General features: G+C 48.3%; 1 protein-coding gene across 1 annotated transcript in view; it reads left to right on the forward strand.

The window, feature by feature from the left end:
• LOC139555342 (CUB and sushi domain-containing protein 2-like) overlaps positions 1-23,787 on the forward strand; it is a 993,500-nt gene that overhangs the window by 572,832 nt on the left and 396,881 nt on the right. The gene's annotated exons all lie outside the window — the stretch shown is intronic.

Genomic DNA, 23,787 nt, shown 5'->3' on the forward strand with positions numbered 1-23,787 from the left:
TGTGGGGGGGAGGGGGGGTCAATCACAAAAGCATATACCACCTACCATTATGGGGGAAACCACAAAACCGACCTACGATCAGTATTTAAGGGCGCCATCTGAGCTAAGATCAGTATTTAAAGGGCGCCATCTGATCTAAGGTCAGTATTTAAGGGCGCCATCTGATCTAAGATCAGTATTTAACCTCTAACGAGCCTCTACCCCGGGTCCGGGATCACCCCCCACCCCCCCACACACTGATTAGCATAGCTAGCATAGCTTCACAAGTAGATAGTAGCATCTAAATATCATTAAATCACAAGTCCAAGACACCAGATGAAAGATACAGATCTTGTGAATAAAGCCACCATTTCAGATTTTTAAAATGTTTTACAGGGAAGACAAAATATGTAAATCTATTAGCTAAACACGTTAGCAAAATACACCACTTTTCTAACTCCATCAGTTTCTTACTACTTCAGGTGCTATCACCAATTCGGCTAAACTAAGATATTGATAGCCACTAACCAAGAAAAAACCTCTTCAGATGACAGTCTGATAACATATTCATGGTATAGGATAGTTTTTGTTAGAAAAAAGTGCATATTTCAGGTAGAAATCACAGTTCTACATTGCAGCTGCAATCTGAAATAGCGTTGGAAGCAGCCGGAATAATTACAGAGACCGACGTCAATTACCAAAAGAATCATCCTAAAACACTTCAGAAAAATAGACAGCCTACAGCAATCGAAAGACACAGATCTTGTGAATCCAGAGAATATTTCAGATTTTCTAAGTGTTTTACAGCGAAAACACAATATAGCATTATATGAGCGTACCACAATAGCCAGAATCACAACCGCATTTACCAGCTGTAAATGTTAGCGATCGTAACAACCCAACAAAAGATATATAATTTGACTAACCTTGATATACTTCATCAGATGACAGACCTGTAACATCATATTACACAATGCATATAGCTTTTGTTCGAAAATGTGCATATTTAGCAGCACAAATCGTGGTTATACTATGTAATCACTACAAACATTGCATGTATTCTGGCCGGCGCCATTTTGGATTAGCGCCTATTCTTATAAAAATATTATTCATAAACTTGACTAAAAAATATAAGTTGGACAACAATCGAAAGATAAATTAGTTCTTAATGCAATCGCTATGTTAGATTTTTAAAATTAACGTTACTAGACATATAGTGTGCGTTGCAGCCAGACCAGTGCCTGCAAAAGTGGCGCGCAAACACTATGACATTTTTCCACATAAATACATAATAACATCATAAATAGTTCCTACTTTTGGACGAGCTTCCATCAGTATCTTGGGCAATGTGTCTTTTCTTCAAAAGAATAGTTGCTTTGTTGTAAAACGTCCTCTTCACCTTTGGAACTAGCTGCTACCATTAGCTATGTCGCACACACATGTCCAAATCCTCAAGCTAGATACAAAGGAAATTCAGAAAAATAGCACTATACTCGCATAAACTGATATAAATCGGTTTCAAATAACATCGTTATGATGTTTCTAACACCTGTATTTAATTAAATTACAGACGGATACATCTCTGGTCGATAACTGAGCGTTCCAAAATTTCATCCTGACTTCTTGCCAGGCGCCATGACGAACGAGACAAAGAAAGGTACTCTCGTTCCATCCGGCTTTATAACCTCGGACAGCTACGCAGACAGACCATTCCACTTCTCATTGGTTACTGACATCCAGGGGAAGGCGGGTGCAGTTCAATTCCAGCCATAGGATATACACAGGCTTTAAAACTGAACCCAGATCAGAGGATAATTCTCAGACCTTTGCAAGTCATGTCAGGATTTTTGCTGTAGAGGGAGTTCTGGGTCACCCACAGACATAATTCAAACGGTTTTAGAAACTAGACAGTGTTTTCTATCCAATATTAGTAAGGATATGCATATTGTACGATCAAGAATTGAGCAATAGGCCGTTTAATTTGGAGACCAAAATATGCTAATGCGGAACAGCACCCCCTATAGTTGCAAGAAGTTAAAGGGCGCCATCTGACCTAAGATCAGTATTTAAAGGGTGCCATCTGATCTAAGATCAGTATTTAAAGGGCGCCATCTGATCTAAGGTCAGTATTTAAGGGCGCCATCTGATCTAAGATCAGTATTTAAGGGCGCCATCTGATCTAAGATCAGTATTTAAAGGGCGCCATCTGATCTAAGATAAGTATTTAAGGGTGCCATCTGACCTAAGATCAGTATTTAAGGGCGCCATCTGACCTAAGATCAGTATTTAAGGGCGCCATCTGATCTAAGATCAGTATTTAAGGGCGCCATCTGATCTAAGATCAGTATTTAAGGGCGCCATCTGATCTAAGGTCAGTATTTAAGGGCGCCATCTGATCTAAGATCAGTATTTAAGGGCGCCATCTGATCTAAGGTCAGTATTTAAGGGCGCCATCTGATCTAAGATCAGTATTTAAAGGGCGCCATCCTACTCCATTCTTCCCTCTGCTCTCATCCACTTTCATTCCCTATTGAATAATGCAGAGGTCCACTCAGACAGCCTTTTCACCCGGGTCGCTCTGTAAAACAGGAAGGGAACTTTGTATGAGTCTTCCTCTATAATAAACTGGGGAGAGACGGGGAGAGTGGCACACTGTCAAGTCCTGACCACAGAGAGACTTTATTTTCTATGGTAGAGTAGGTCAGGGTGTGACTAGGTGGGTTAGTCTAGTTTATATTTTCTATGGTAGAGTAGGTCAGGGCGTGACTAGGTGGGTTAGTCTAGTTTATATTTTCTATGGTAGAGTAGGTCAGGGTGTGACTAGGTGGGTTAGTCTAGTTTATATTTTCTATGGTAGAGTAGGTCAGGGTGTGACTAGGTGGGTTAGTCTAGTTTATATTTTCTATGGTAGAGTAGGTCAGGGTGTGACTAGGTGGGTTAGTCTAGTTTATATTTTCTATGGTAGAGTAGGTCAGGGTGTGACTAGGTGGGTTAGTCTAGTTTATATTTTCTATGGTAGAGTAGGTCAGGGTGTGACTAGGTGGGTTAGTCTAGTTTATATTTTCTATGGTAGAGTAGGTCAGGGTGTGACTAGGTGGGTTAGTCTAGTTTATATTTTCTATGTGGGGTTCTAGTTTGTGATTTCTATGTCAGTGTATTGGTATGGTTCCCAATTGGAGGCAGCTGGTAATCGTTGACTCTAATTAGAGATCCTTCTTAAGTAGCATTTTTTCCACCTGTGGGTTATGGGATATTGTTTATGTTTTGAGTTTGTGTTGTCGTCACGGTTCCTTGTAGCTTATTGTTGAGTGTTTTGTCTAAAGTTTCACGTCTTTAATAAACATAAACGCTGCGGTCCGTTTCTACAAACCATCGTGACACACACTATGGGGTTGTCAATAGCAAAACACACACACACACACACACACACACACACACACACACACACACACACACACACACACACACACACACACACACACACACACACACACACACACACACACACACACACACACAGACCCTGCCACACACACACACACACACACTCACACAGACCCTGCTACACACACACACACACACACACACACACACACACACACACACACACACACACACACACACACACACACACACACTCACACAGACCCTGCTACACACACACACACACACACACACACACACACACACACACACACACACACACACACACACACACACACACACACACACACACACACACACACTCACACAGACCCTGCTACACACACACACACACACACACACACACACACACACACACACACACACACACACACACACACACACACACACACACTCACACACACACACACACACACACACACACAGACCCTGCCACACACACACACACACACACACACACTCACACAGACCCTGCTACACACACACACACACACACACACACACACACACACACACACACACACACACACACACACACACACACACACACACACACACACACACACACACACACACACACACAAACACACACACACTCACACAGACCCTGCTACACACACAGTTACCCTGCCCCGACCCTCACACTCCCTCATATTCCCTTCTCAGTTCGTGTGGAGTGATGGTTAATACGGTATTATGATGTTCTCACGGGCTCTCTCAGCTCAGCTGGGCTTGGATAAGGACACACGTCATTGCAGACACAGTAATGTTATTTCCAAACTTGACACAGTCAGGGGCATGTCCGCCTTTTAAAGCCAAATTACAGATGTACAGTTGGGTAAAAGGAAAAAGCAGGGTGTTTTTCTTGATAAAAGACAACAACAAAAAACTCTCTATTCTCTTGTTTTCCTCCTTATCAGAGCAATTATAGTGATTTGATGGGGAGTGATGGGGAGAGAGAGAGAGGGGGGGGGGGAGAGGGAGAGAGGGAGAGAGGGGTGTATCCCACAGGTTGAAGTATCAACATGACAGCCGATTGTCGCACCATCATCATCATCATCACCATCAACCCTCGTCATCAACATCTTGCCATTCTCTTTGAAGTAGGTGTGCTATTCTGTCCCTCTCCTCGTTCTCTCCCTCTCCTCTGTCTCTCCCTCTCTTCTCCTCTTTCTCTCCTCTCCTCTTTCTCTCCCTCTCCTCTCCTCTTTCTCTCCCTCTCCTCTCCCTCTCCCTCCCCTCTTTCTCTCCCTCTCCTCATTCTCGCCCTCCCCTCTTTCTCTCCCTCTCATCTTGCAACATGACAAGCTTCACATTCCTCTTCAAATCCCACCATCCACCATGATACATTATATACTACATATCCCACCATCCACCATGATACATTATATACTACATATCCCACCATCCACTATGATACGTTATATACTACATATCCCACCATCCACCACGATACATTATATACTACATATACCACCATCCACCATGATACATTATATACTACATATCCCACCATCCACCATGAGACATTATATACTACATATCCCACCATCCACCATGATACATTATATACTACATATCCCACCATCCACCATTAGACATTATATACTACATATCCCACCATCCACTATGATACATTATATACTACATATCCCACCATCCACCACGATACATTATATACTACATATCCCACCATCCACCATGATACATTATATACTACATATCCCACCATCCACCATGATACATTATATACTACATATCCCACCATCCCAGAGGATAAATGACTTCAACTTTATCAGCAGTATTAACCACTGGAAATATACCCTGATAGATAAATATTTCATATCATCCACATGATTGATGCCTCAATCCTACATGTTCCATTATTACCTGAATCATCCGTCATATTCCACTCTCCTTACTAACGTACCTGTTGTTTTAAAGTACCTGTGTACTCTTACACATATTTCACCATCAGACGTGATGTTGCCGTAGAGACAGAGTGGTCGTCACTATCTCTAGGTATTTCACCATCAGACGTGATGTTGCCGTAGAGACAGAGTGGTCGTCACTATCTCTAGGTATTTCACCATCAGACGTGATGTTGCCGTAGAGACAGAGTGGTCGTCACTATCTCTAGGTATTTCACCATCAGACGTGATGTTGCCGTAGAGACAGAGTGGTCGTCACTATCTCTAGGTATTTCACCATCAGACGTGATGTTGCCGTAGAGACAGAGTGGTCGTCACTATCTCTAGGTATTTCACCATCAGACGTGATGTTGCCGTAGAGACAGAGTGGTCGTCACTATCTCTAGGTATTTAACCATCAGACGTGATGTTGCCGTAGAGACAGAGTGGTCGTCACTATCTCTAGGTATTTCACCATCAGACGTGATGTTGCCGTAGAGACAGAGTGGTCGTCACTATCTCTAGGTATTTCACCATCAGACGTGATGTTGCCGTAGAGACATTAGATAATGGTTATGAGACAGAACAGGGAGTTTTAATGTTCATTTCTCTTATCCATACCGGTGATGGAGGAGAATGACTTGGCTCCAGTCCATCAGTTCACTTTACATTGACAACATGAGATGTCAGGAACACCACATGATGAATCATACGATAATATTCAATAATATTAATTTATTAAATGAAGTAGACTTCTAAGTAACACTTTAAGTTAAAAGTAGCACTTTAAGGATATTATAATCATATACTGACACTAAGTTATTTACTTATTTTTCCTTCCTTCCTTCCTTCCTTCCTTCCTTCCTTCCTTCCTTCCTTCCTTCCTTCCTTCCTTCCTTCCTTCCTTCCTTCCTTCCTTCCTTCCTTCCTTCCTTCCTTCCTTCCTTCCTTCCTTCCTTCCTTCCTTCCTTCCTTCCTTCCTTCCTTCCATCCTTCCTTCCTTCCTTCCTTCCTCTCTCTCCCTCTCTGTATCTCTTTTGCTCTTTCTTTCTCTCTCTATCTACCCCCCTCCCCCCTCTCTCTCTCTCTCGCTCTCTCTTCCACTGCATGCTGGGAGTGTTTTGGAGTTTGAGTGTTTGGTGTAGAGTAGTGATGGGCATTCCGGCTCAGCTCACCAAAAAGAGACGGCTCTTTTGGCTCCCAAACGGCTCTTTAAAAAAAAATTGTCAAACAGTTTGCGATAGTTTGACTCTGATTGGTATTAAAACAATTCTAATTAAATTATTGACTGAAATCATACTCTACCTTAACCACAATGTATTTAAAAATGCATTGGTTTGTAATGATAAAGAATGCTATTAAACATACACATTTAATGTTTTTTTAATGTATATAAACAAAGTGCATATAAATCTGACCATTCAAAACGAATACAATCTGAACAACATAATAATAGAATATTGCACCATATCAAAGAAAAATAAATAACATTTTGCAAAACTGCAGCATCCCATTTAAAACATTAAACTGGTCCCTCTTTTCTCTCTCTTCTTTATTGCCATGTTATAACCAGCAGCACACAGCAATGCTGACCATATTTAGCTTTTATGAGAGATTTGCATTCATAAATGCTAGCTGCTTCACTTTCGAGGGGCTGATGCAGGTTCTTCTCTCAGTAATTATTTGTCCCGTTTTCGAGAAGACCCTCTCCGAGGGAACGGATGTGGCCGCTATGCAGAGTCTCCCTGTCATGACTTTAGTAAGCCGTGGGTAGACAGAGGCCTTGTTCTTCCACCAGCTCAGAGGATCTACAGATCTTTGGAGGAGGGCCTCCTCCAAATAGGATCGGACCTCCATTATGGCATCTGCTGAGGGATTCCTTCGTGCTGTATCCCCAGTTGCTCTCTCGTCAAACCGCATCCAAACAGCAGACGTTTGTGGCACTACTGCTGGTGCTTCTGCTCCATCTGATCCCTCTTCTTCCTGTTGCCCTGGTGCCTGAGCCAGCTGCTGGGGCTGTCCCTCCCTCTTCTTCCTGTTGCCCTGGTGCCTGAGCCAGCTGAATGCTGGGGCTGTCCCTCCCTCTTCTTCCTGTTGCCCTGGTGTCTGAGCCAGCTGACTGCTGGGGCTGTCCCTCCCTCTTCTTCCTGTTGCCCTGGTGCCTGAGCCAGCTGAATGCTGGGGCTGTCCCTCCCTCTTCTTCCTGTTGCCCTGGTGTCTGAGCCAGCTGACTGCTGGGGCTGTCCCTCCCTCTTCTTCCTGTTGCCCTGGTGCCTGAGCCAGCTGACTGCTGGGGCTGTCCCTCCCTCTTCTTCCTGTTGCCCTGGTGCCTGAGCCAGCTGACTGCTGGGGCTGTCCCTCCCTCTTCTTCCTGTTGCCCTGGTGCCTGAGCCAGCTGACTGCTGGGGCTGTCCCTCCCTCTTCTTCCTGTTGCCCTGGTGTCTGAGCCAGCTGACTGCTGGGGCTGTCCCTCCCTCTTCTTCCTGTTGCCCTGGTGACTGAGCCAGCTGACTGCTGGGGCTGTCCCTCCCTCTTCTTCCTGTTGCCCTGGTGCCTGAGCCAGCTGAATGCTGGGGCTGTCCCTCCCTCTTCTTCCTGTTGCCCTGGTGTCTGAGCCAGCTGACTGCTGGGGCTGTCCCTCCCTCTTCTTCCTGTTGCCCTGGTGCCTGAGCCAGCTGACTGCTGGGGCTGTCCCTCCCTCTTCTTCCTGTTGCCCTGGTGCCTGAGCCAGCTGACTGCTGGGGCTGTCCCTCCCTCTTCTTCCTGTTGCCCTGGTGCCTGAGCCAGCTGACTGCTGGGGCTGTCCCTCCCTCTTCTTCCTGTTGCCCTGGTGACTGAGCCAGCTGACTGCTGGGGCTGTCCCTCCCTCTTCTACCTGTTGCCCTGGTGCCTGAGCCAGCTGACTGCTGGGGCTGTCCCTCCCTCTTCTACCTGTTGCCCTGGTGCCTGAGCCAGCTGACTGCTGGGGCTGTCCCTCCCTCTTCTTCCGGTTGCCCTGGTGCCTGAGCCAGCTGACTGCTGGGCCTGTCCCTCCCTCTTCTTCCTGTTGCCCTGGTGCCTGAGCCAGCTGACTGCTGGGGCTGTCCCTCCCTCTTCTTCCGGTTGCCCTGGTGCCTGAGCCAGCTGACTGCTGGGCCTGTCCCTCCCTCTTCTTCCTGTTGCCCTGGTGCCTGAGCCAGCTGACTGCTGGGGCCGTCCCTCCCTCTTCTTCCTGTTGCCCTGGTGCCTGAGCCAGCTGACTGCTGGGGCTGTCCCTCCCTCTTCTTCCGGTTGCCCTGGTGCCTGAGCCAGCTGACTGCTGGGGCTGTCCCTCCCTCTTCTTCCTGTTGCCCTGGTGCCTGAGCCAGCTGACTGCTGGGGCTGTCCCTCCCTCTTCTTCCGGTTGCCCTGGTGCCTGAGCCAGCTGACTGCTGGGGCTGTCCCTCCCTCTTCTTCCTGTTGCCCTGGTGCCTGAGCCAGCTGACTGCTGGGGCTGTCCCTCCCTCTTCTTCCTGTTGTCCTGGTGCCTGAGCCAGATGACTGATGGGGCTGTCCCTCCCTCTTCTTCCTGTTGCCCTGGTGCCTGAGCCAGATGACTGCTGGGGCTGTCCCTCCCTGCTGCTGAGGTTATACTGTGAAGAGTCTCATCAATCGCTCTGGCATCGCTGAAGGCTAACTTTTTAAACCTGGAGTCAAGTGCAGCGGATTCTGATAGCACACGATTATATTCCATTCTGTGCAAACGACCCATCACTAGTGTGGAGGACTCTGTCCTAACTTTTTTTTATTGATTCTGTCCTCTGTCTTTTTTTTTCTATTTTTATTTTCTACGGTGGAGGGTTAATGCACTATTTGTTTTAGTATCCACTGTTTTTTCAGAGTGGAAGAGGACAGAGTAACTTTCCTGGGGTTTGGAAGGTGTGGTGTGCGCAACGGCTTCTCAGCCTAGCGCGGAGGAGACGCTGTGGTTACGTCATGGATTCAGGTGTGTTCCTGAGAACGGAGTTTAGGTGGAGGAGGTTCTGCTCGCGGTCGGTGAACAGGTAGGAGCTGTGGTTACGTCATGGATTCAGGTGTGTTCCTGAGAACGGAGTTTAGGTGGAGGAGGTTCTGCTCGCGGTCGGTGAACAGGTAGGAGCTGTGGTTACGTCATGGATTCAGGTGTGTTCCTGAGAACGGAGTTTAGGTGGAGGAGGTTCTGCTCGCGGTCGGTGAACAGGTAGAAGCTTAATTTACCCATTCTTCTTCCAGAGTGAACAGAGCTGTGGTTGTGTTCATGAAAAGAGCATCTTTGGTGGGTAGGCTAATTGCTAGTGGAACATTCGTAAGGGGTGTGTTGGTCCCAATTTCACATTTTTCTACCCCTTCGACCAGGGTGGTAGTCGCAAATTCGCCTCAGTTTATTACGGATTATCAAATCAGGAAAGAGCTGAGTGGTTTTGGTAAGTTTGCTAGCGGTTTTCGTGTTGGCAGGTTTTCAGGCAGATGCCATTTCATTCCGGAGGTGTAAGTGTTCATGTTTCTGATTAACAATGAGCAACAGATAAATATACATTTAAAAGTGAGCCATGGCTAGCGGCTCTACCCAGGGTTTGCCAACACAGATAGTCTATGGTGTTTTGAGTGTGGGGATTTGGGGCCTAAGTGTTTTGCATGCCCACATCAAGGCCATAGACAAGGTGAGGGTACAAGCGTCAGAGGAGGAAATTGAGATCAACGAGCAAGGGGCAAATGAGATGTGGACAGCAGAGGATGGGCCTAGTCAGGTTATAGATGGTGGTGTAGATGAGGCTGGGTCTAGTCATGTTATAGATGGTGGTGTAGATGAGGCTGGGTCTAGTCATGGTATAGATGGTGTTGTAGATGAGGCTGGGTCTAGTCAGACTAGAGATAGTGGTGTAGATGAGGCTGGGCCTAGTCAGGTTATAGATGGTGGTGTAGATGAGGCTGGGTCTAGTCAGGTTATAGATGGTGGTGTAGATGAGGCTGGGTCTAGTCAGGTTATAGATGGTGGTGTAGATGAGGCTGGGTCTAGTCAGTCTATAGATGGTGGTGTAGATGAGGCTGGGTCTAGTCCTGCTATGGATGGTGGTGTAGATGAGGCTGGGTCTAGTCAGGTTATAGATGGTGGTGTAGATGATGCTGGGTCTAGTCAGGTTATAGATGGTGGTGTAGATGAGGCTGGGTCTAGTCATGCTATGGAGGGTGGTGTAGATGAGGCTGGGTCTAGTCAGGTTATAGATGGTGGTGTAGATGAGGCTGGGTCTAGTCAGGTTATAGATGGTGGTGTAGATGAGGCTGGGTCTAGTCAGGTTATAGATGGTGGTGTAGATGAGGCTGGGTCTAGTCATGTTATAGATGAGGCTGGGTCTAGTCAGGTTATAGATGGTGCTGTAGATGAGGCTGGGTCTAGTCAGGTTATAGATGGTGGTGTAGATGAGGCTGGGTCTAGTCAGGTTATAGATGGTGGTGTAGATGAGGCTGGGTCTATTCAGGTTATAGATGGTGGTGTAGATGAGGCTGGGTCTAGTCAGGCTATAGATGGTGGTGTAGATGAGGCTGGGTCTAGTCAGGTTATAGATGGTGGTGTAGATGAGGCTGGGTCTAGTCAGGTTATAGATGGTGGATGAGGAGAGTATAGTGGGGAAGGGGAAGAAACTATGGGGGGAGGAGAAGGGTGTCAAGTGGAAAAGGAAAAAGGGAGAGAAGTTTATTCGTTTTTGGGCTGCTCTGACTCTCTTGTGTGAACTTCAGAACTGGAGGCCTGTGGCATTACTCTGTGCGGACTGCAAGATATTTGCCAAGGTCCTCTCTAACAGACTGAAGTCCCATCTGGACTCGATAGTACATAAGGACCAAACATATTGTGTACCGGGACGCTCAATCACGGACAACTTGTTCTTAATCAGGGACATGTTGGACTTGTCGAGAGTTTCTAATGTGAACTTTGGACTGGTCTCTTTAGATCAAGAGAAGGCTTTTGAGTATCTGTTTAATGTGATGTTTGGGGTTTGGGGAAAGGTTTTTGGCCTGTGTGAAGATGCATGCTGGGGCGTCATGTATGGTCAAGGTGGGAGGGCGGCTCATTAGGCCAGTCTGGGTGACACGAGACATTAACCTGTCTAGGACTAGCGGAACCCCTCGCCAACAGCCAATGAAATTGCAGGGCGCCAAATTCAATCAACAGAAATCTCATAATTACATTTTCTCAAACATACAAACATTAGACACCATTTTAAAGATACAATTCTCGTTAATCCAACCACAGTGTCCGATTTCAAATAAGCTTTTTGGCGAAAGCAGAACATATCATTATGTTAGGTCAGCAACTAGTCACAGAAAGCAGACAGTGATTTTCCAACCAAAGTGGGGAGTCACAAAAAGCTGAAATATTGATAAAATGAATCACTAACCTTTGATATTCTTCATCAGATGACACTCCCGGGACAGCATGTTACACAATACACGTATGTTTTGTTCGATCAAGTTCATATTTATATCCAAAAACCTCAGTTTACATTTGGCTTTGCCTCCAAAACATCCCGTGAATTTGCACAAAACCACATCACTTTACAGAAATACTCATAATAAACATTGATAAAAGATACAAGTGTTATTCACAGATTTAAAGATATGCTTCTCCTTAATGCAACCGCAGTGTCAGATTTAAAAAAAACTTTACGGAAAAAGCACACCATGCAATAATCTGAGTATGGCGCTCAGAGACCCATCAGGCCAAAAAAATATCCGCCATGTTGGAGTCAACATAAGTCAGAAATAGCATTATAAATATTCACTTACCTTTGATGATCTTCATCAGAATACACTCCCAGGAATCCCAGTTCCACAATAAATGTTTGATTTGTTCCATAAAGTCCATAATGTATTTTTCTTCAGAAAAGCAAATGGAACGGGAGCTACCTCTCATATGAACGCGCATGGTCAGCTCGTGGCTGCTGGCAGACCTCTGACTCATTCCCCTCTCATTCGGCCCCACTTCACAGTAGAAGCATCAGACAAGGTTCTAAAGACTGTTGACATCTAGTGGAAGCCTTATGAAGTGTAACATTACCCATATCCCACTGTATCTTCAATAGGGAATGAGTTGAAAAACGACCAACCTCAGATTTTCCACTACCTGGTTGGATTTTTCTCAGGTTTTGGCCTGCCATATGAGTTCTGTTATACTCAAAGACATCATTCAATATGCATATATTAGCAACTGGGACTGAGTAGCAGGCCGTTTACTCTGGGCACGCTTTTCATCCAAATGTGAAAATGCTGCCCCCTATCCATAAGAAGTTTTAAACAAGGATGCCCTCTATCGTGGCAATTATATACACTAGCCATTGAGCCTTTTTTGGGCTTGCTACCCAGGAGACTGCAGAGAGTGTGCTGGACAGGTGTGTTGACATGCATAGAAGTGTCAGCGTATGCAGATGAGGTTTCTGTGATGGTCAGGGATGGTCAGGATATGCAGGCACTAGAGACCAGTCTGAAGGTGTACGAGGGAGCTTCATCAGCAAAGGTAAACAGGGGCAAGAGCAAAGCTCTGTTATGTGGGGCATGGGGGATAGGGCTCCTGTCTGTATAGCTGGGGAAGATGTTTCAGGAGATATGGTGTGTTGGGGGGGCTGTCTGTATAGCTGGGGAGGATGTTTCAGGAGATATGGTGTGTTGGGGGGCTGTCTGTATAGCTGGGGAAGATGTTTCAGGAGATATGGTGTGTTGGGGGGCTGTCTGTATAGCTGGGGAAGATGTTTCAGGATATATGGTGTGTTGGGGGGGCTGTTTGTACAGCTGGGGAAGATGTTTCAGGAGATATGGTGTGTTGGTGGGGCTGTCTGTATAGCTGGGGAAGATGTTTCAGGAGATATGGTGTGTTGGGGGCTGTCTGTATAGCTGGGGAAGATGTTTCAGGAGATATGGTGTGTTGGGGGGGCTGTCTGTACAGCTGGGGAAGATGTTTCAGGAGATATGGTGTGTTGGGGGCTGTCTGTATAGCTGGGGAAGATGTTTCAGGAGATATGGTGTGTTGGGGGGCTGTCTATATAGCTGGGGAAGATGTTTCAGGAGATATGGTGTGTTGGGGGGCTGTCTGTATAGCTGGGGAAGATGTTTCAGGAGATATGGTGTGTTGGGGGCTGTCTGTATAGCTGGGGAAGATGTTTCAGGAGATATGGTGTGTTGGGGGCTGTCTGTATAGCTGGGGAAGATGTTTCAGGAGATATGGTGTGTTGGGGGCCGTCTGTACAGCTGGGGAAGATGTTTCAGGAGATATGGTGTGTTGGGGGGGCTGTCTGTATAGCTGGGGAAGATGTTTCAGGAGATATGGTGTGTCGGGGAGCCGTCTGTATAGCTGGGGAAGATGTTTCAGGAGATATGGTGTGTTGGGGGGCTGTCTGTATAGCTGGGGAAGATGTTTCAGGAGATATGGTGTGTTGGGGGGGCTGTCTGTATAGCTGGGGAAGATGTTTCAGGAGATATGGTGTGTTGGGGGGCTGTCTGTATAGCTGGGGAAGATGTTTCAGGAGATATGGTGTGTTGGGGGGGGGGCTGTCTGTACAGCTGGGGAAGACGTTTCAGGAGATATGGTGTGATGGGGGGGCTGTCTGTATAGCTGGGGAAGATGTTTCAGGAGATATGGTGTGTTGGGGGGGCTGTCTGTATAGCTGGGGAAGATGTTTCAGGAGATATGGTGTGTTGGGGGCTGTCTGTATAGCTGGGGAAGATGTTTCAGGAGATATGGTGTGTTGGGGGCTGTCTGTATAGCTGGGGAAGATGTTTCAGGAGATATGGTGTGTTGGGGGGCTGTCTGTATAGCTGGGGAAGATGTTTCAGGAGATATGGTGTGTTGGGGGGCTGTCTGTATAGCTGGGGAAGATGTTTCAGGAGATATGGTGTGTTGGGGGGGCTGTCTGTATAGCTGGGGAAGATGTTTCAGGAGATATGGTGTGTTGGGGGGGGGCTGTCTGTACAGCTGGGGAAGACGTTTCAGGAGATATGGTGTGATGGGGGGGCTGTCTGTATAGCTGGGGAAGATGTTTCAGGAGATATGGTGTGTTGGGGGGCTGTCTGTATAGCTGGGGAAGATGTTTCAGGAGATATGGTGTGTTGGGGGGCTGTCTGTATAGCTGGAAAATATGTTTCAGGAGATATGGTGTGTTGGGGGGCTGTCTATATAGCTGGGGAGGATGTTTCAGGAGATATGGTGTGTTGGGGGGCTGTCTGTATAGCTGGGGAAGATGTTTCAGGAGATATGGTGTGTTGGGGGGCTGTCTATATAGCTGGGGAAGATATTTCAGGAGATATGGTGTGTTGGGGGGGCTGTCTGTATAGCTGGGGAAGATGTTTCAGGAGATATGGTGTGTTGGGGGGGCTGTCTGTACAGCTGGGGAAGATGTTTCAGGAGATATGGTGTGTTGGGGGGCTGTCTGTATAGCTGGGGAAGATGTTTCAGGAGATATGGTGTGTTGGGGGGGGGGCTGTCTGTATAGCTGGGGAAGATGTTTCAGGAGATATGGTGTGTTGGGGGGGCTGTCTGTATAGCTGGGGAAGATGTTTCAGGAGATATGGTGTGTTGGGGGGGCTGTCTGTATAGCTGGGGAAGATGTTTCAGGAGATATGGTGTGTATTGGGGGCTGTCTGTATAGCTGGGGAAGATGTTTCAGGAGATATGGTGTGTTGGGGGGGCTGTCTGTACAGCTGGGGAAGATGTTTCAGGAGATATGGTGTGTTGGGGGGGCTGTCTATATAGCTGGGGAAGATGTTTCAGGAGATATGGTGTGTTGGGGGCTGTCTGTACAGCTGGGGAAGATGTTTCAGGAGATATGGTGTGTTGGGGGGCTGTCTGTATAGCTGGGGAAGATGTTTCAGGGGATATGGTGTGTTGGGGGGGCTGTCTGTATAGCTGGGGAAGATGTTTCAGGAGATATGGTGTGTTGGGGGGCTGTCTGTATAGCTGGGGAAGATGTTTCAGGAGATATGGTGTGTTGGGGGGCTGTCTGTATAGCTGGGGAAGATGTTTCAGGAGATATGGTGTGTTGGGGGGCTGTTTGTATAGCTGGGGAAGATGTTTCAGGAGATATGGTGTGTTGGGGGGGCTGTCTGTATAGCTGGGGAAGATGTTTCAGGGGATATGGTGTGTTGGGGGGGCTGTCTGTATAGTTGGGGAAGATGTTTCAGGAGATATGGTGTGTTGGGGGGCTGTCTGTACAGCTGGGGAAGATGTTTCAGGAGATATGGTGTGTTGGGGGGCTGTCTGTATAGCTGGGGAAGATGTTTGAGGAGATATGGTGTGTTGGGGGGCTGTCTGTACAGCTGGGGAAGATGTTTCAGGAGATATGGTGTGTTGGGGGGCTGTCTGTATAGCTGGGGAAGATGTTTCAGGAGATATGGTGTGTTGGGGGGGCTGTCTGTATAGCTGGGGAAGATGTTTCAGGAGATATGGTGTGTTTGGGGGCTGTCTGTATAGCTGGGGAAGATGTTTGAGGAGATATGGTGTGTTGGGGGCTGTCTGTATAGCTGGGGAAGATGTTTCAGGAGATATGGTGTGTTGGGGTGGCTGTCTGTATAGCTGGGGAAGATGTTTCAGGAGATATGGTGTGTTGGGGGGCTGTCTGTATAGCTGGGGAAGATGTTTGAGGAGATATGGTGTGTTGGGGGCTGTCTGTATAGCTGGGGAAGATGTTTCAGGAGATATGGTGTGTTGGGGGGGCTGTCTGTACAGCTGGGGAAGATGTTTCAGGAGATATGGTGTGTTGGGGGGGGGCTGTCTGTATAGCTGGGGAAGATGTTTCAGGAGATATGGTGTGTTGGGGGGGCTGTCTGTATAGCTGGGGAAGATGTTTCAGGAGATATGGTGTGTTGGGGGGCTGTTTGTATAGCTGGGGAAGATGTTTCAGGAGATATGGTGTGTTGGGGGGGCTGTCTGTATAGCTGGGGAAGATGTTTCAGGAGATATGGTGTGTTAGGGGGCTGTCTGTATAGCTGGGGAAGATGTTTCAGGAGATATGGTGTGTTGGGGGGCTGTCTGTATAGCTGGGGAAGATGTTTCAGGAGATATGGTGTGTTGGGGGGCTGTTTGTATAGCTGGGGAAGATGTTTCAGGATATATGGTGTGTTGGGGGGGGCTGTCTGTATAGCTGGGGAAGATGTTTCAGGAGATATGGTGTGTTGGGGGGCTGTTTGTATAGCTGGGGAAGATGTTTCAGGATATATGGTGTGTTGGGGGGGCTGTCTGTATAGCTGGGGAAGATGTTTCAGGAGATATGGTGTGTTGGGGGGGCTGTCTGTATAGCTGGGGAAGATGTTTCAGGAGATATGGTGTGTTGGGGGGCTGTCTGTATAGCTGGGAAAGATGTTTCAGGAGATATGGTGTGTTGGGGGGCTGTCTGTACAGCTGGGGAAGATGTTTCAGGAGATATGGTGTGTTGAGGGGGCTGTCTGTATAGCTGGGGAAGATGTTTCAGGAGATATGGTGTGTTGGGGGGCTGTCTGTATAGCTGGGGAAGATGTTTCAGGAGATATGGTGTGTTGGGGGGCTGTCTGTATAGCTGGGGAAGATGTTTCAGGAGATATGGTGTGTTGGGGGGGCTGTCTGTATAGCTGGGGAAGATGTTTCAGGAGATATGGTGTGTTGGGGGGCTGTCTGTATAGCTGGGGAAGATGTTTCAGGAGATATGGTGTGTTGGGGGGCTGTCTGTATAGCTGGGGAAGATGTTTCAGGAGATATGGTGTGTTGGGGGGCTGTCTGTATAGCTGGGGAAGATGTTTCAGGAGATATGGTGTGTTGGGGGGGCTGTCTGTATAGCTGGGGTAGATGTTTCAGGGGATATGGTGTGTTGGGGGGGCTGTCTGTATAGTTGGGGAAGATGTTTCAGGAGATATGGTGTGTTGGGGGGCTGTCTGTACAGCTGGGGAAGATGTTTCAGGAGATATGGTGTGTTGGGGGGCTGTCTGTATAGCTGGGGAAGATGTTTGAGGAGATATGGTGTGTTGGGGGGCTGTCTGTACAGCTGGGGAAGATGTTTCAGGAGATATGGTGTGTTGGGGGGCTGTCTGTATAGCTGGGGAAGATGTTTCAGGAGATATGGTGTGTTGGGGGGGCTGTCTGTATAGCTGGGGAAGATGTTTCAGGAGATATGGTGTGTTTGGGGGCTGTCTGTATAGCTGGGGAAGATGTTTCAGGAGATATGGTGTGTTGGGGTGGCTGTCTGTATAGCTGGGGAAGATGTTTCAGGAGATATGGTGTGTTGGGGGGCTGTCTGTATAGCTGGGGAAGATGTTTCAGGAGATATGGTGTGTTGGGGGGGGGGGCTGTCTGTATAGCTGGGGAAGATGTTTGAGGAGATATGGTGTGTTGGGGGCTGTCTGTATAGCTGGGGAAGATGTTTCAGGAGATATGGTGTGTTGGGGGGGGGGGGCTGTCTGTATAGCTGGGGAAGATGTTTGAGGAGATATGGTGTGTTGGGGGCTGTCTGTATAGCTGGGGAAGATGTTTCAGGATATATGGTGTGTTGGGGGGGGCTGTCTGTATAGCTGGGGAAGATGTTTCAGGAGATATGGTGTGTTGGGGGGGCTGTCTGTATAGCTGGGGAAGATGTTTCAGGAGATATGGTGTGTTGGGGGGCTGTCTGTATAGCTGGGAAAGATGTTTCAGGAGATATGGTGTGTTGGGGGGCTGTCTGTACAGCTGGGGAAGATGTTTCAGGAGATATGGTGTGTTGAGGGGGCTGTCTGTATAGCTGGGGAAGATGTTTCAGGAGATATGGTGTGTTGGGGGACTGTCTGTATAGCTGGGGAAGATGTTTCAGGAGATATGGTGTGTTGGGGGGCTGTCTGTATAGCTGGGGAAGATGTTTCAGGAGATATGGTGTGTTGGGGGGGCTGTCTGTATAGCTGGGGAAGATGTTTCAGGAGATATGGTGTGTTGGGGGGGCTGTCTGTATAGCTGGGGAAGATGTTTCAGGAGATATGGTGTGTATTGGGGGCTGTCTGTATAGCTGGGGAAGATGTTTCAGGAGATATGGTGTGTTGGGGGGGCTGTCTGTACAGCTGGGGAAGATGTTTCAGGAGATATGGTGTGTTGGGGGGGCTGTCTGTATAGCTGGGGAAGATGTTTCAGGAGATATGGTGTGTTGGGGGCTGTCTGTACAGCTGGGGAAGATGTTTCAGGAGATATGGTGTGTTGGGGGGCTGTCTGTATAGCTGGGGAAGATGTTTCAGGGGATATGGTGTGTTGGGGGGGCTGTCTGTATAGCTGGGGAAGATGTTTCAGGAGATATGGTGTGTTGGGGGGCTGTCTGTATAGCTGGGGAAGATGTTTCAGGAGATATGGTGTGTTGGGGGGCTGTCTGTATAGCTGGGGAAGATGTTTCAGGAGATATGGTGTGTTGGGGGGCTGTTTGTATAGCTGGGGAAGATGTTTCAGGAGATATGGTGTGTTGGGGGGGCTGTCTGTATAGCTGGGGAAGATGTTTCAGGGGATATGGTGTGTTGGGGGGGCTGTCTGTATAGTTGGGGAAGATGTTTCAGGAGATATGGTGTGTTGGGGGGCTGTCTGTACAGCTGGGGAAGATGTTTCAGGAGATATGGTGTGTTGGGGGGCTGTCTGTATAGCTGGGGAAGATGTTTGAGGAGATATGGTGTGTTGGGGGGCTGTCTGTACAGCTGGGGAAGATGTTTCAGGAGATATGGTGTGTTGGGGGGCTGTCTGTATAGCTGGGGAAGATGTTTCAGGAGATATGGTGTGTTGGGGGGGCTGTCTGTATAGCTGGGGAAGATGTTTCAGGAGATATGGTGTGTTTGGGGGCTGTCTGTATAGCTGGGGAAGATGTTTGAGGAGATATGGTGTGTTGGGGGCTGTCTGTATAGCTGGGGAAGATGTTTCAGGAGATATGGTGTGTTGGGGTGGCTGTCTGTATAGCTGGGGAAGATGTTTCAGGAGATATGGTGTGTTGGGGGGCTGTCTGTATAGCTGGGGAAGATGTTTGAGGAGATATGGTGTGTTGGGGGCTGTCTGTATAGCTGGGGAAGATGTTTCAGGAGATATGGTGTGTTGGGGGGGCTGTCTGTACAGCTGGGGAAGATGTTTCAGGAGATATGGTGTGTTGGGGGGGGCTGTCTGTATAGCTGGGGAAGATGTTTCAGGAGATATGGTGTGTTGGGGGGGCTGTCTGTATAGCTGGGGAAGATGTTTCAGGAGATATGGTGTGTTGGGGGGCTGTTTGTATAGCTGGGGAAGATGTTTCAGGAGATATGGTGTGTTGGGGGGGCTGTCTGTATAGCTGGGGAAGATGTTTCAGGAGATATGGTGTGTTAGGGGGCTGTCTGTATAGCTGGGGAAGATGTTTCAGGAGATATGGTGTGTTGGGGGGCTGTCTGTATAGCTGGGGAAGATGTTTCAGGAGATATGGTGTGTTGGGGGGCTGTTTGTATAGCTGGGGAAGATGTTTCAGGATATATGGTGTGTTGGGGGGGGGCTGTCTGTATAGCTGGGGAAGATGTTTCAGGAGATATGGTGTGTTGGGGGGCTGTTTGTATAGCTGGGGAAGATGTTTCAGGATATATGGTGTGTTGGGGGGGCTGTCTGTATAGCTGGGGAAGATGTTTCAGGAGATATGGTGTGTTGGGGGGGCTGTCTGTATAGCTGGGGAAGATGTTTCAGGAGATATGGTGTGTTGGGGGGCTGTCTGTATAGCTGGGAAAGATGTTTCAGGAGATATGGTGTGTTGGGGGGCTGTCTGTACAGCTGGGGAAGATGTTTCAGGAGATATGGTGTGTTGAGGGGGCTGTCTGTATAGCTGGGGAAGATGTTTCAGGAGATATGGTGTGTTGGGGGGCTGTCTGTATAGCTGGGGAAGATGTTTCAGGAGATATGGTGTGTTGGGGGGCTGTCTGTATAGCTGGGGAAGATGTTTCAGGAGATATGGTGTGTTGGGGGGGCTGTCTGTATAGCTGGGGAAGATGTTTCAGGAGATATGGTGTGTTGGGGGGCTGTCTGTATAGCTGGGGAAGATGTTTCAGGAGATATGGTGTGTTGGGGGGCTGTCTGTATAGCTGGGGAAGATGTTTCAGGAGATATGGTGTGTTGGGGGGCTGTTTGTATAGCTGGGGAAGATGTTTCAGGAGATATGGTGTGTTGGGGGGGCTGTCTGTATAGCTGGGGTAGATGTTTCAGGGGATATGGTGTGTTGGGGGGGCTGTCTGTATAGTTGGGGAAGATGTTTCAGGAGATATGGTGTGTTGGGGGGCTGTCTGTACAGCTGGGGAAGATGTTTCAGGAGATATGGTGTGTTGGGGGGCTGTCTGTATAGCTGGGGAAGATGTTTGAGGAGATATGGTGTGTTGGGGGGCTGTCTGTACAGCTGGGGAAGATGTTTCAGGAGATATGGTGTGTTGGGGGGCTGTCTGTATAGCTGGGGAAGATGTTTCAGGAGATATGGTGTGTTGGGGGGGCTGTCTGTATAGCTGGGGAAGATGTTTCAGGAGATATGGTGTGTTTGGGGGCTGTCTGTATAGCTGGGGAAGATGTTTCAGGAGATATGGTGTGTTGGGGTGGCTGTCTGTATAGCTGGGGAAGATGTTTCAGGAGATATGGTGTGTTGGGGGGCTGTCTGTATAGCTGGGGAAGATGTTTCAGGAGATATGGTGTGTTGGGGGCTGTCTGGTGATAGCTGGGGAAGATGTTTCAGGATGATATGGTGTGTGTGGGGGGGGCTGTCTGTGCAGATAGCCGCTGGGGAAGATGTTTCAGGAGATATGGTGTGTTGGGGGGGCTGTCTGTATAGCTGGGGAAGATGTTTCAGGAGATATGGTGTGTTGGGGGGCTGTCTGTATAGCTGGGAAAGATGTTTCAGGAGATATGGTGTGTTGGGGGGCTGTCTGTACAGCTGGGGAAGATGTTTCAGGAGATATGGTGTGTTGAGGGGGCTGTCTGTATAGCTGGGGAAGATGTTTCAGGAGATATGGTGTGTTGGGGGACTGTCTGTATAGCTGGGGAAGATGTTTCAGGAGATATGGTGTGTTGGGGGGCTGTCTGTATAGCTGGGGAAGATGTTTCAGGAGATATGGTGTGTTGGGGGGGCTGTCTGTATAGCTGGGGAAGATGTTTCAGGAGATATGGTGTGTTGGGGGGGGGGCTGTCTGTATAGCTGGGGAAGATGTTTGAGGAGATATGGTGTGTTGGGGGCTGTCTGTATAGCTGGGGAAGATGTTTCAGGAGATATGGTGTGTTGGGGGGGGGGCTGTCTGTATAGCTGGGGAAGATGTTTCAGGATATATGGTGTGTTGGGGGGGGCTGTCTGTATAGCTGGGAAAGATGTTTCAGGAGATATGGTGTGTTGGGGGGCTGTCTGTACAGCTGGGGAAGATGTTTCAGGAGATATGGTGTGTTGAGGGGGCTGTCTGTATAGCTGGGGAAGATGTTTCAGGAGATATGGTGTGTTGGGGGACTGTCTGTATAGCTGGGGAAGATGTTTCAGGAGATATGGTGTGTTGGGGGGCTGTCTGTATAGCTGGGGAAGATGTTTCAGGAGATATGGTGTGTTGGGGGGGCTGTCTGTATAGCTGGGGAAGATGTTTCAGGAGATATGGTGTGTTGGGGGGGCTGTCTGTATAGCTGGGGAAGATGTTTCAGGAGATATGGTGTGTTGGGGGGCTGTCTGTATAGCTGGGGAAGATGTTTCAGGAGATATGGTGTGTTGGGGGGGCTGTCTGTATAGCTGGGGAAGATGTTTCAGGAGATATGGTGTGTTGGGGGGGCTGTTTGTATAGCTGGGGAAGATGTTTCAGGAGATATGGTGTGTTGGGGGGCTGTCTGTATAGCTGGGGAAGATGTTTCAGGAGATATGGTGTGTTGGGGGGCTGTTTGTATAGCTGGGGAAGATGTTTCAGGATATATGGTGTGTTGGGGGGGCTGTCTGTATAGCTGGGGAAGATGTTTCAGGATATATGGTGTGTTGGGGGGCTGTCTGTATAGCTGGGGAAGATGTTTCAGGATATATGGTGTGTTGGGGGGGGGCTGTCTGTATAGCTGGGGAAGATGTTTCAGGAGATATGGTGTGTTGGGGGGGCTGTCTGTATAGCTGGGGAAGATGTTTCAGGAGGTATGGTGTGTTGGGGGGCTGTCTGTATAGCTGGGGAAGATGTTTCAGGAGATATGGTGTGTTGGGGGGCTGTCTGTATAGCTGGGGAAGATGTTTCAGGAGATATGGTGTGTTGGGGGGGCTGTCTGTATAGCTGGGGAAGATGTTTCAGGAGATATGGTGTGTTGGAGGGGCTGTCTGTATAGCTGGGGAAGATGTTTCAGGAGATATGGTGTGTTGGGGGGGCTGTCTGTATAGCTGGGGAAGATGTTTCAGGAGATATGGTGTGTTGGGGGGGCTGTCTGTATAGCTGGGGAAGATGTTTCAGGAGGTATGGTGTGTTGGGGGGGCTGTCTGTATAGCTGGGGAAGATGTTTCAGGAGATATGGTGTGTTGGGGGGATGTTTGTATAGCTGGGGAAGATGTTTCAGGATATATGGTGTGTTGGGGGGGCTGTCTGTATAGCTGGGGAAGATGTTTCAGGAGATATGGTGCGTTGGGGGGCTGTCTGTATAGCTGGGGAAGATGTTTCAGGAGATATGGTGTGTTGGGGGGCTGTCTGTACAGCTGGGGAAGATGTTTCAGGAGATATGGTGTGTTGGGGGGCTGTCTGTATAGCTGGGGAAGATGTTTCAGGAGATATGGTGTGTTGGGGGGCTGTCTGTATAGCTGGGAAAGATGTTTCAGGAGATATGGTGTGTTGGGGGGCTGTCTGTACAGCTGGGGAAGATGTTTCAGGAGATATGGTGTGTTGGGGTGGCTGTCTGTATAGCTGGGGAAGATGTTTCAGGAGATTTGGTGTGTTGGGGGGCTGTCTGTATAGCTGGGGAAGATGTTTGAGGAGATATGGTGTGTTGGGGGCTGTCTGTATAGCTGGGGAAGATGTTTCAGGAGATATGGTGTGTTGGGGGGGCTGTCTGTACAGCTGGGGAAGATGTTTCAGGAGATATGGTGTGTTGGGGGGCTGTTTGTATAGCTGGGGAAGATGTTTCAGGAGATATGGTGTGTTGGGGGGGGCTGTCTGTATAGCTGGGGAAGATGTTTCAGGAGATATGGTGTGTTGGGGGGCTGTCTGTATAGCTGGGGAAGATGTTTCAGGAGATATGGTGTGTTGGAGGGGCTGTCTGTATAGCTGGGGAAGATGTTTCAGGAGATATGGTGTGTTGGGGGGCTGTCTGTATAGCTGGGGAAGATGTTTCAGGATATATGTTGTGTTGGGGGGGGGCTGTCTGTATAGCTGGGGAAGATGTTTCAGGAGATATGGTGTGTTGGGGGGGCTGTCTGTATAGCTGGGGAAGATGTTTCAGGATATATGGTGTGTTGGGGGGGGGCTGTCTGTATAGCTGGGGAAGATGTTTCAGGAGATATGGTGTGTTGGGGGCTGTTTG

This window comes from Salvelinus alpinus, chromosome 26, assembly GCF_045679555.1.
Source record: "Salvelinus alpinus chromosome 26, SLU_Salpinus.1, whole genome shotgun sequence".
Taxonomy (NCBI): Eukaryota; Metazoa; Chordata; class Actinopteri; order Salmoniformes; family Salmonidae; genus Salvelinus; species Salvelinus alpinus.